The sequence below is a fragment of the Rhineura floridana genome, chromosome 7, assembly GCF_030035675.1.
Source record: "Rhineura floridana isolate rRhiFlo1 chromosome 7, rRhiFlo1.hap2, whole genome shotgun sequence".
Classification (NCBI taxonomy): domain Eukaryota; kingdom Metazoa; phylum Chordata; class Lepidosauria; order Squamata; family Rhineuridae; genus Rhineura; species Rhineura floridana.
The window spans coordinates 122,909,327-122,921,591 of NC_084486.1; the positions used below are offsets into that span (position 1 = coordinate 122,909,327).

Genomic DNA, 12,265 nt, shown 5'->3' on the forward strand with positions numbered 1-12,265 from the left:
ATTACTGGTTTCTGCTAGTAGTATGGTATCATCTGCATATCTTAAATCATTGATATTTCTCCCTCCAATTTTCACACCTCCTTCATCTTGGTCCATTCCCTTAATCTCTTTAAAAGTATTCATGTGACCTCAGGTGAATTGATAACTGAGCACCCTGCTTTAACAGGCTTGCATTTAAAACCAGGTAGGGGATCCTCTGGTCCTCCAGATATGGGAAGGGACATAACTCAGTGGTAGAGCTTGCAAGCAGAAGGTTCCAGGTTCAATCCCCAGCATCTCCATATGGGGCAGAGAGAGACTCCCTTGTCTGAAATCCCGAATAGCTGCCTCCAGCCATTGTAGACAGTACTCCGGTAGGTGAAGCAATGGTCTGACTAGGTATAAGGCAGCTTCCTGTGTTCCCAGCCAGCATGGCCAAAGTTCAGGATTGCTGGGAGTTGTAGGCCACCAACATCTGGAGAACCACAAATTCCCCATCCCTGCTTTTTTAGAAAAGCTGCATTAAAAATTGTCTAAATTGAGGGTGAAGATAACAAGGTGGTGTTGATATAACCATCAGTCACAAGTCTGTCCATTGGTTGTGATCACTTGGGGAGAAGCCAGGTGGTTGGTTGGTATCAAAGGGGTTTTGCAAACCAACACCAAACGCTCAGAGGCATCCATAGGAACTGCTCGGCTAGATCAAGGCGATGCTTCTAAAACTCAGTATCTTGTTCTCTCTGTGTGTATTCACCTACACATGTGGTGAAGGGTTATTGATCCAGGTGCTTGAAGTGCAAGAAGTCTGAGCTGAAAGTATGAAATAGAACAATAAATAAGTGCTGGAGTATGTGTGTTTACAACCTTGCTAAAACTTCAGGATGATAGAAATGTGCTTTTGATCGGTATAGTGTATCAATAGGATTGGACTTCCTTTTGTCTCTCCTGAATCTTCCAATATTCAACTTCATTGGATGTCCCCAAGTTCCAGAGTTATGAGAGAGAGTGGAAAAACTCAACCAGGGTGATTAAAGACAGTTGATCCATGTACTTGGTTTTTAAGCTAGGAGCACCTTTATTCAGTCAGTTCCGAAGGATAATCACTGTTCTTCAACCTCCGGTGCTCAGATGTTTTTGGACTCCAACTCCCATCAACCCCAGCCAGCTAGCCAATGGCCAAGGTTGATGGGAGTTGTAGTCCAACAATATTTGGGGGCCCAAGGTTGAAGAATAGTGGGATAGATGACTCTTCTCAAAACTAAAGTCTTCTTCTCTGCTCTCCTGCACCCCCTCCCCAAGCTGAATTGGTGATCAGAGTGTACAACTCCATGTAAATGCAGTGGGTCCTTGAGGAGATCCAAGCCGGGGCTTGCTTGGCTTTGTAACAATGTTGTTAAGGTTGTCCCATAACATGTGTGCTCGTTGCCTTGATCCACAGCCAAGCCACCAACACCAAAGATGTGTGTTTCAAGAAAGAAAAACAACTACTAGCAGTAGCCACCCCCACCATTGCTCAGATTTCTTTCTTTTTGTGCCAATTGTTGCACCAGATGGAAGAAAATGTCAACGTACCAGTTATTCCTTTATTTCCACGCAGCTGAAAGAAACATGGAGGGTCCCTGTCTAGCCAGTCTGCAAAGGATGCCAATAAGAGCTAATCTTTTGCTTATGCTTTCTCTTTGACTGCTCCTGTCTTCCTGTCAAGGTGGCATTGCTATGTCTTTTCTATTACTGCACTTGTTTGAGCTTGAGTGAAGGAGCAGACAGTCTTCTGGGTTCAATCTGTGTCCCTACAGTGCTTCACCGGAACTGTGCCGATTAGAGTGCTCTGACACTTTTTAAAAAAGAAAAATGAATTCTTTATCACTTAAAGCAGTTCAACTAGAGCAAAGAGTGGGCTGTAGCACAGGTTCTGCAGACATTCTAGCTCTGGGCATCCTGCCATTCAAAACAGCTGTGCTGCATGACTAAAGAGCCAACGCCCTGGTATCCTCTGTGACATCACTAGGGCTCCTGGGGCATACTGCCTGGATTGCACGCTGCCTCACTGGCATCTTTAAAAAACTATTGTCGCCCCAAGCAACTGCTAGAGTTGCTTGTGCAGTCAGGCTGGTCCTGCAGGTGCTGCCTCTGAATTCCAGACTCCCTGGCATGTGCTGCTGAACTGAGGCAGCAAAAGAACCTCCTGTAGGACTTATGCTGATGAGGGAGGAGATAATAGTGGGTTTTAAGTAGCAACAGTGCAGGGTTTGGAGACAGGAGGGGAGGCATATCTAATAGCAGGAACAGCTGAGTGGCTGAACAGTTGCCTCAGGATGTTATGGAATTTCTCTTTCTGGCATTAAGGAGAAGTTAGACAAACATCTATTGGGGGTGCCTTGGATCTGAGAAGTCTAACACAGTGCATGTTGTAAATGACAAACCCGAGAGTCTCTTCATCTCTGTGGTCCCTGGGATTCAAACTCAGCAATGCTAACCTAAATAAGTAGTTCAAATAGTATTGTTAGAATTTTTCTTAAAGCTTCAGAGCTTTTTATGTGTCATTCTTCTTTGGAGTTCTTTATCCATGATGTGGACCTTTTAGTTTGAAGTCCAGAAAAAGGAGAAGGGATAGATCTAAAAACCTGTGCTCTGTTTGTAATGGCCTAGATAACACGGCTGTTTCCTGCAAGTAAATGTCTGGTGCTAATGTTCCCAAGTTCCACATCTGAACATAAGAGCTCATTCTGCAGCAAAGTAGGATTACTTTTTAGGTTTTTTTTAAAGAAAGGCAGGACTTGGATTTATTCCTTTTCCAAATGGTGCAAATATTACTTTTGCTATTCTCTAGACTATTGCTGAAATCATAGTGGACCAATCGGAGTGTTGCTTCAGCAGTTGCAGTTTCCCTACGTAGAAAGCCCTTCCGTGCAAAGATAATCATGAAAGCTATGGGTGATATCCAGCATTAGGCATACTTGGAGTAGACTCGTTGAAATTGATGGGCTTGAGTTCATTGATTGTGGCTTCCCAGCACATGTCCATGCAGCAGTATATATATATGCTGATTAAAAAGTTACCTTACTGGAATTATTGCGAACAACATCACCATAGAATTTCAAATGAGACTTCATTCATGTTATGCTTAAACATTACATTTTATATAATTTGTATAAAATATATAAATTCTTAACTTTTTTTCTTTTGCCTCGCAAGGAATTTTAGGTAATTTATCTTCACAGCAATTCCATGAGGTTCTGTTACTGACCTAAGGTCATCAGTCATAGTAGAGAGGAGATTAGAAGCCAAGTCTTCCCAGTCCTAGTCTGATGTGCTGTCTGCCACACCAGACCACCTCTCAGACCTCCAGAAATGCAAACAGAATTCCAAATAGGAAGTGGTGGAGGAATGGATCAATGCAGTGGGCCAGATCCTGGCATCTCCTAACCCCCACAGGCCACTTGGACAGGTGGATGGGTCTTGATAAGAAATGCAAGCTTGTTATTAAAGCAAAATCTTAAAGGAGAAAACTCATAGTGCTATGTGTATATTTTTAAAAAAATCAAATTCAAGAAACCCTTTTATCTCTAAGGACTGTTGCATAAATGATTGACTGAATTTGTTTTCTGTTGCTTCATAGGGTTGGACCTGAACCAATGGGTTCAAATGAAAAGAAAGGGGATTTAAACTAAACATTAGTAAGAATGTCCTGATGGTAACAGCTGATAGACAGTGGAGAAGGTGGTGGACTCTCCTTGGCTTGAGGTATTTAAGCAGAGGCTGGATGACCTCCTGTCATGGATGTTGTTGTAGAATTTCCTGCTTTGGCAGGAGGTTGGACTACTACAAAATATTTGAGATCCCTTCCAACTCTGGGTGTTTGAATGCTCTGCACAGCTTGGCTGCTTCTGGCTTAAAATCTGAACTTTTGCAGGCTTCTGCAAGTCTTTATGGCCATCTACTCATGGTCACTGCAACCTGGCTTTCTCTTCCCCAGATGATGCTGTGTCTCCTGGCAACTAGGCGCAGATAGCGGTGTGTCGAACCTGGCTGCCGTGCGCTGCTTGTGCTTGTTTGCAAGCCTCCTAGTTCACATGGTTACCACTCCTATTGGGCTATAGCTATTAATCTCTTTTGGTCAGCCTAGCTTTAGAAGCCTAGCGATAATGCTTGCATGCAACAAGCAAATCTCTGTTTCAGCAGTTCCAAGACAGGACAAGCTGAAGCCAGCCTGGGATAGTAACCAGCAGGGGGTAGTTGCTTTTTCCCCTTCCTTTGTTTTGAGTACAGCTTACATGGCACAGTGACCCATCATTATACTCTGTGTCCATAATATCTTCATTGTTGTGTGCTCACAGTTCATAGTTCCTGGGCCATTGGCTCAGCCTGGGACTAAAGAACCTCTGTGTGCCCAAGAAATGTCTTGTATAATCTTGCCCCCTGCATGTTCTAAAATGTGCAAGTGGGTATTCCATTTGTATTTTTTCCAGTCATCTGCCATGGGGCCGATACGGAATACAAACATGTGATAGAATACAGGCATGTGTACCCCAGTGGATACATATGCCTTGTTAAGCTCCCATTTCTGATTTTTAAATCTGTGAACTCTTACTTTCTTATTGCAGTGGATTAAAACGGGAATGCCTTTAATTGCTGCAGCTTGGCTTTTGACCAGAGGCATTCTGACACTTTATTTGTATCTGTGTAGTTCAGTGGCAATCCTAGGTATAGAACTTTCAGGCTGTAATCCACTTAACCGAAAGTAAGCCCCTTTGAACACAGTGGGACTTGCTTCTGAGTAAAGCTTACATAGTTTGCACTGTCAGTGGGGTTTTAAAAAGTGTTGCATGTTGAAGAACCTGAGGAAAATATCTAGTTCAACATTGTTCTTCAAATGCCAAGTGCCATTTTCTGATCTAGTTTGGGAGTTAGTTATAAAAAATTCAGAGTAAATTCTTGGGGAATAGCATTTGAGTGCAGTGCTGTTTGGTCCATATGCTCATCTGAAGACAGATAAGCATGTAGCAGAATAAGATTTCCTGAGATGGTAGAACTGATTGTTAATGGTGCAAGTGGAGGGGAGAACTCTCTGGCAAGTGGAAAACTAGCACATAATGGACCGACCCTATCCTTACTGCGCTAGTTTTCTACTTATGAGGAGTCCTAATCTTCTTGTGCATTTATACAGGGAAGCATTAAAAAAATCACTGGAGTAGTATAGTCTGCTTTTTACAATCTTAAGATTTTTTCCCACCTCATTCTACTGCGTATGCCCAGTACCCTGTAAATAACTTTTTGTTTTCCTTATCTTGCATTTGAACAGGAAGTTCAAAGGCTTTTTTGTGCTAACAGCTTTTCAAAACTGCATGTAGTCATTTGTAGCAACATAAAGTACACAAAACTACTACTGTTGAGGCAATGCATTTGCTATTTTAACTACAAGTGTCCTTACAGCTTTTTTGAGACCTTCTTTGGGGTAATTACATTTTTATTTTAGTTACATCTGCTGTGTGATATCAGCTTCTGCCAGTACAAATCTTTTTTTCTCTTGCTTTCAACACTGCCTAGATTACTAGAATATACTAAGCATTTCTTCCATAAGGAAGAATGCATTTTGCATTTTTAAAAGCAATGTGGTTCGAAATCTATAGCCTCTTTTTTTTTTTTACGTCTGCAAGATGTTCTCCCAAAGCCCTCCTTGGAGCGTGCAATTGGCCTTGCTGCTGAAATGAAGGCGATAACCTCTTATGAATAAGAACAGATGAATTTGACTTGTAACTCCTGGGATGTTTTCCCAATCAACTCGGCTGTGTGCTTTGGCTGTATAATGTGAGGGAGGGGGGAACTTCTGCACAGCAAGTGATCTAAACAAGAAAGAGGTAGCTGACTGCTGATTTCGGGTGTGATGCCTTCCAACAAATTCTTGAGCTCCTCTTCCCCTTTCAAATGCTGCATTTGCATATGAAGCAAATCCGTTGGCTTTCATTTATTTATTTTATTTATTTATTTAGTTGCATTTCTAAACCGCCCTATAGCTAACAGCTCCCAGGGCGGTGTACAACATGATAAAACCACAATATTTAAAATACAGCAAGTGTGTATTGCGCAGACAATATAAACATTATATAAACTAAGTGAAAGAAAACTAAAAAAAATAAGATTAAAAGCTTAAATACTTTAAAATGCCTGGGTGAAGAGGTGGGTTTTTACCTCTTACATCTGTGTATTGATCTAGGGAAGCTGCTGAAAGGCCCTTGTGGAAGAGAAGTTTCAGGGGAATTTGTCAGCAGACTCCTGTTTACTCCTGTTACTATGCAGATAAGATTGGGAGGGGGGGAGGAGGGAAGCAGCTGTCACCTGGCTTCAGGTCTAGGTCATCCTGTTCCTTGTCTGCTGGTAATTAAAGAAGGCATGCCATTCTAACAGGAAGAGGAAGTATGTAGGTAAATCCCGCAGTGGGGCTTAACTCTTTCATAATAGTTATTCTGAGCAATCTTGATGTGCTTGCTAACTGCACTTTACTATTGCTTTTTTAAAGTATCAGTGTTAATGTCTCTTACTCTGAAAAGCCCCGAAAGATGAGATGACAGCAATTCCTGGGTCTTTCTCTAACTACAAATCTGCCCCAATTGCTGCAGAATGCTCCCCCCCCCCAGTTTCCACAAGTGCTTCTCATCCAGGGCAGGATCACTTGTTTGAAGCTCAGCTGTGAAGCAAAAGACTTGGACAGTAACCTAGAGGTAGGGAGGGACATTTCGGTTGTTCCAAACCTTTTGCTGTTGAAATTGGGACTTTCTGCCCCTCCCTTTCTGTGCAGTTGGAATGGTTTTGTGTTGGGTTTTAAAGTACTTGTCGTCTAGTTGAGTTTGGTGTAGAAGCAGGCTGTTGTGCAAGGAGTGAAGAATCTTTCTACCACCAGATGTAGCTGGGAAATGAGCAATTAGTGTGTGAACACGGAAATTGCCCAGTTTTCCTGCACTATACACAGGAAAGGTGCACAACTTGGACAGCTCCTTGAAAGTTTGGACTAAAACCTGGAGCAGATTCCACTGCCCTACTGACATGGAGCCACTAGCATGCGTACATATACATACGCACACAAATATATATATGATTTATATATTATCTGAACTCTGCCCAGTATTGCATTCTATGTTTCCTTGTGACTTTGCGCAAAGTATAAGAAAACATGTTACCGTACCTAATGAAGCTTTGTTTTCTGATCTTTTGTTTAGGAGAGCTCTTTCTGTGTTTGGTGAATATTTATGACAGATCTGAAACTAGCCTATTATAATAAAGTAGTGTTTTTTACTTTCTTGTTATGCAAGGCTGAGGAACTTGGATTTATCCACTCTTGTTGCAGAACCTGGTTTTCCACTGGCCCACTTCTGCTGGAGTGGAAACTTTATCAAATGTTCATTTGCTAGCACATAATCGGGACAGGTATGTCAGCACTAAAGCATGCTTGTTACTTCACACGGAGTGCTAGGAATGCTGCCTAGTGTTTTGCCAGTGTCCTGGAAGCTGGAACTGACTTTACAGTTCACCCGTTCTTCCTCTTTGATTTCACTTCGCCTGAGATTTTTACAGCTAGGAATTGCACTAGAGGTGAGAACTCCTTGGCTTATATTTTGCACACATACATAGCTACTGTTGCTAGGCCACGAAGGGTTAGGCAAAAAGGGGAACAAAGGGCTTTGTGAACCAGTTTCCAAGAGTGATTAAGCAAAGCCTCACACTGTGTGTTGTATGTGGGGTGTTTTTTTCCTTCCCTCCAAACTGCCGTCTATTTACTCAGCACATACCACTTGACCGGTGCTGATGAATCAATGCACAGTCACTGAAGTGAGAGAACAGTTGTCGGACTGTAAATGATGAGGTGCAGTGCCCTTTTGTCCCAAGTCAGAGCATTCTGGCCAGGAGACTGTGGTTAATGTTGTGCATGCAAAGCATTCATGTGATGGTGGACTGATTTGCTGTCTACCCTGACTTGGCTTCGTTATGAGCTGCCTTTTTCAGCAAAGCATTTAATGAGTACAAATGTCACACTCAGACCCTTACGACCCCCGCCCCCTGTGTGCAGATGAAAAACACTCCCATTTGCAGAACCTTCCAGTAACTGAGTTGCATAACGAAAGTCAACTTAAATCAGGCTCTCATGTTCCACTCTTGTTAAATCCAGTCCATGCAGGCAGTATAAAGCATAGGGCACCAAATACTGTCGAATGAAATAAAACTGTCTTTGTGCCATCACTTTAAAATGGCATGGACAGGCATAAATGGCTAAAGAACATGGATGCTCCTTTCTAAATTGGTCTATATTTTTACTACTCATTTGGCATCGAGCTCCTAAAGCCAAGCCAATATTTATGGCTGTTTTTGTTTCTGAAATCATTCTGTCCTCTTGGAAGATGCTCATAGTTTCTCCATTAATTTGATTTTGTGAGCATGTGTAGTTTCTATTCTGTTTAATATGAGCTGCTTAATAACTGGTAATGGATGCAAACTCTACATGACTTTCAGAGTGTGTGTGTGGGGGAATACTTGGCTTTCATATTGTATATTTTTCTAAGTTCCAGTCCTGTCCACACATTAATCCTTACAATACCCCTGTGATGTAGACTCTGATATCCCTATGTTATAGTGAAGGTGGTGTTGAAGCTGAGAATGTTTTAACTTGTCTAAGGCTACCTTATGGCTTGGCTGAGATTTGAACTGGGAACTTTTACATCATGGTTCACACTTTTGGTGTACGCTGAGGACCTGAAGCCACCTCTGTGAAGATTCTTGCTTCCATGTCTCCTAAGAGGCATGTGCTTGGGGCAGTAAGAATGCTAAAACACCAGCTGTTACAATTGACTAATGTCAAAACTTAACGTGATCTCCCCAACTTCACAAAGCTCTTAAAACATCTTGGGCTATATCCAGCCAAGTCATACTTGGAGTAGACCCATTGACATGACTCAGTTAGATCCATTAATTTCACTGGGTTGACCCTTGACTCGCAGGGGGGGGGGGTCGGAATTAAGCACATTATTCGCCCATCCCAGCCTGCAGCCCACCACTTGCTGTGTGGGGTGGCATCTCCTCTTCCTCTGCCGCTCTCTTACCCTGCTCAGAGAAGCTGTTGCCACGGCCTCCACTCTATCATACCACCTGGGGTGAGACTCCTCTCTTGTCCTCCTTCTCTGTGGGGCGGGGATCCACAGCAGGGACGGATTCCATTGCTACTCTTTGATTATAATTTTGTTGGCTACAGCCCCTTGAGTTTGAGTTAGTGGCAGAAAGGAATTCTACACCAGGCGGAGAGTTGCAGTGAATGCCTCTCTTGCATGCCACGATGTAACCAGGTGGGTGGTGATGATTGATCTCTGCAATTGCAGCAAGGAAGGAAGTAGTCTGCTACATGTGTTGGGCAGGGCTTCAGAGCTGAAGCCGCTTACTCAAATTGTGGCAACTCCTGGATTTGCATCTGACTTCCTGGAACATACACGCTGCATGTTCAGATGAAGGGACTAATGAATTCAGACAGCAAAAAAAAAAAACATGGTGCTGCAAAGCGGTACGGCTAGGAGAACTTTTTTCAACTAACCTAGTTTCCAATTGGCTTACTGAGATAAATTCATGGCTTGAACCAGCTTCTCTCCTGTATTTGCTTTTTTTAGTTTCCAGTTGAATGTTGTGGGAAGAAACTGACTGTCCTGAGTACTAGCTTGTATTGGTTAATTAACATATATTGACACATCAAGTTTTACTGGCTTTGGCATTTTTCATTTGTCAGTTGTTCCCTGCATTGTTGTTAAATTTCTATCCCTCCCAGAAAGAGCCCAGGGCAACAAACAAGGGACAGAACACTAAAAGTATTCTTAAAATGTCTTAAAAACAAAACACTTTAAAAACATCTTTAAAAAAACTAGTTTTAAAAAAATATTTAAAAACATCTTAAAAAGCAATTCTCTTTTCTCCCTTGTCTTGGTCTTGTCATAAGTTTGTACCAAAACATAAGAGCAATTTCAGCAATCTCAAAACAGCAAGTATATTGATATTGTTTATACCACGAATCTTCAAATGGTACCTCTTTGGTGCAAATCAGTTGCTGTTGTATCATGTGGGGTGGTGGGTGGGTATGTGTTAACACCATGTCAGTCTTAATTACTTGTGCATAAAACCAGAGGAGCATAACACATGATGTGTGGCAACCTCTTGGAGTAGTTTGAAAGTGAGTTGGCAAACTTCAGTACAAATTATCTCCCATCCACAACTCCAGGCAAGCAAATTCTTTGAACAGTTTGTCTTTGAGCCAGATCTAGCTGTGCAGAAAGAGAGGCCAGTGGTTAACACGAGTTGCTGGGTGGCTTCTGGGTGTAGTTTTACTTTCACAACTACTCAAAACTCCTGGTTTTGCAGCTCTTTCTAAACTTGTGGCGTGTTCAGTGATGCGTTGCTGTGCTTCGGAGACATCTGAACACTTCCCACTTGCCACTCTTCTCCTCCCCCAACCCACCCTCCTGCAAACATTTGTTTGCATTTGGATCTGTAGTATTCAAGAGTCCTGATGAAAGCTGGTCAAGCATAGATGACCTCCTGAAATGCTTATGAAGACCTCCAGGAGGAAACAGAAGAAGTTCATCCTCTCTGCTAATCTCTTCCACTAAGAAGTTGTGTGAACAGCCTTGCTTCAGAGGTACTTGTCAGTGATTCAGTATGAAACACAAAACTCCATTTCATTAGGACACTTGAGGGGTTTTCAGGGCAGGGGTGCACATGCAATCCATGGCCCCAACATCATTGTGCATGTTTCTGCTCCCCCTCCTACTCCCGGACTCTAGCCTTCCTTGTGTTGTGTAGGCAAGGCTTGCACAGGGATTCTACTTGCTTCAATATGAGTAGAACTCGCAGTCAGGGACCCTGATACAGCAGGATCCCTGATAACTGTTTCAGAGCCTTGCAGAGTTTTTGATTATGCTTTCACTTTAGGCAAAGTACAACAAAACAAGCTGCATTTGATAGCTTAGCAAATCAAGTGAATCTTGGTCTACCCTAATCCCAGCAAGAGAGAGCTGCATGTATATAAGCAACCTTCTGCGCATGTTGCTGATGCACATCCCTGAACATGCTGCGTTGTTCCTCTGAGCCCCATTCTGAAGTGAATGGATGCCAATTTTGATGCAAATTGGGGTGAGGACGTGCATCCAGGACCAGCAGTTCATTATTGTCACCAGTTGCCCACTACAACTTCAGCTGGCTCAAGGTTCACATTTGTAGCTTGATGTTCCTCTTTGAGAGGGCATGGCATAATTGCAGCTGGGGTAGGGAACTTGTAGCCCATGGGCTGATCTTGCCCCCCCCCCCCAAGGGAGTCTAGTTTGGCCCATGAGGCCATTTTCCTGATGAGCAGGGATTAAAGCACCGAACACCCTTTGTGCTACGATTCCCAAGTAGCCAAGACCTGTGCAAGGGATTTTGATAGGTGGGTAGGACAACCCACCGGTTAGACATGTGGTGTCATAATTGCATGTCATGTGATTGACAGGTGGGCAGCTCCACCCACCTGTCCAATTTGGTCTGCAACGCCAATCCTGACAAGGGTCTGGCTCATCAGGCCAAAAAGGTTCCCCATCCCTAAATTACAGTGTTACTTGGGTAGGACATGAGGAGTTCTTGCTCCAAACACAGAAAGAACTTCCCAGGAAAAATGGCACCCATGACAAGGCCTCTCCAGCTGATCTCAGTTGGATTGAATGCTGAGCAATAAATCTTAAATAAACCTGACATCTAATCTAGTGCAGTTAGGCTTCCTTGCCCAGCCTCCTTCATTGGACTAAAACAAATTCTTCCTTTATTTATTTTTGTAAATGTCTTAATCTTTCATGGCTGTGCTCTTTCCTCAAGTCCCTTGACTGTCTAGAAAGTACTTTATAAGTTTTGCTGCAGGCACATAAAAACAATAGTCAGAACTCCCGAAGGTTGTAGTTGAGTTTTGAAGAGGTTGCTGTGTTTGCTGTAATATTAAACAATGATAAACCTGAATTTAACCCCCATGGAGTTTTGAAGCATAAATTGCAATAGTAAAATATAAACCACAGTTGTTTCTTTGGAATGTACAAGCAAGTCAATATTTATGAAGTCTTGCTAATTTCGTTGTCAGATTAAATTCTCAAATATCCTGTTAAACATGCAGTGTGGGCTTATAAAATATGTAGATTGCGGATATTGCCAACAAATGGGACGATAGAATCTTAGTGTGATTTCTGCTTTGTTTCAGACTGCTTTATTGGGGCTATAAGCACTTTATATTGAAGCAAGC

At 42.6% G+C, this 12,265-nt stretch overlaps 1 protein-coding gene across 2 annotated transcripts in view; it reads left to right on the forward strand.

The window, feature by feature from the left end:
• Nucleotides 1–12,265, forward strand: part of TIPARP (TCDD inducible poly(ADP-ribose) polymerase) — a 28,733-nt gene that overhangs the window by 5,498 nt on the left and 10,970 nt on the right. The gene's annotated exons all lie outside the window — the stretch shown is intronic.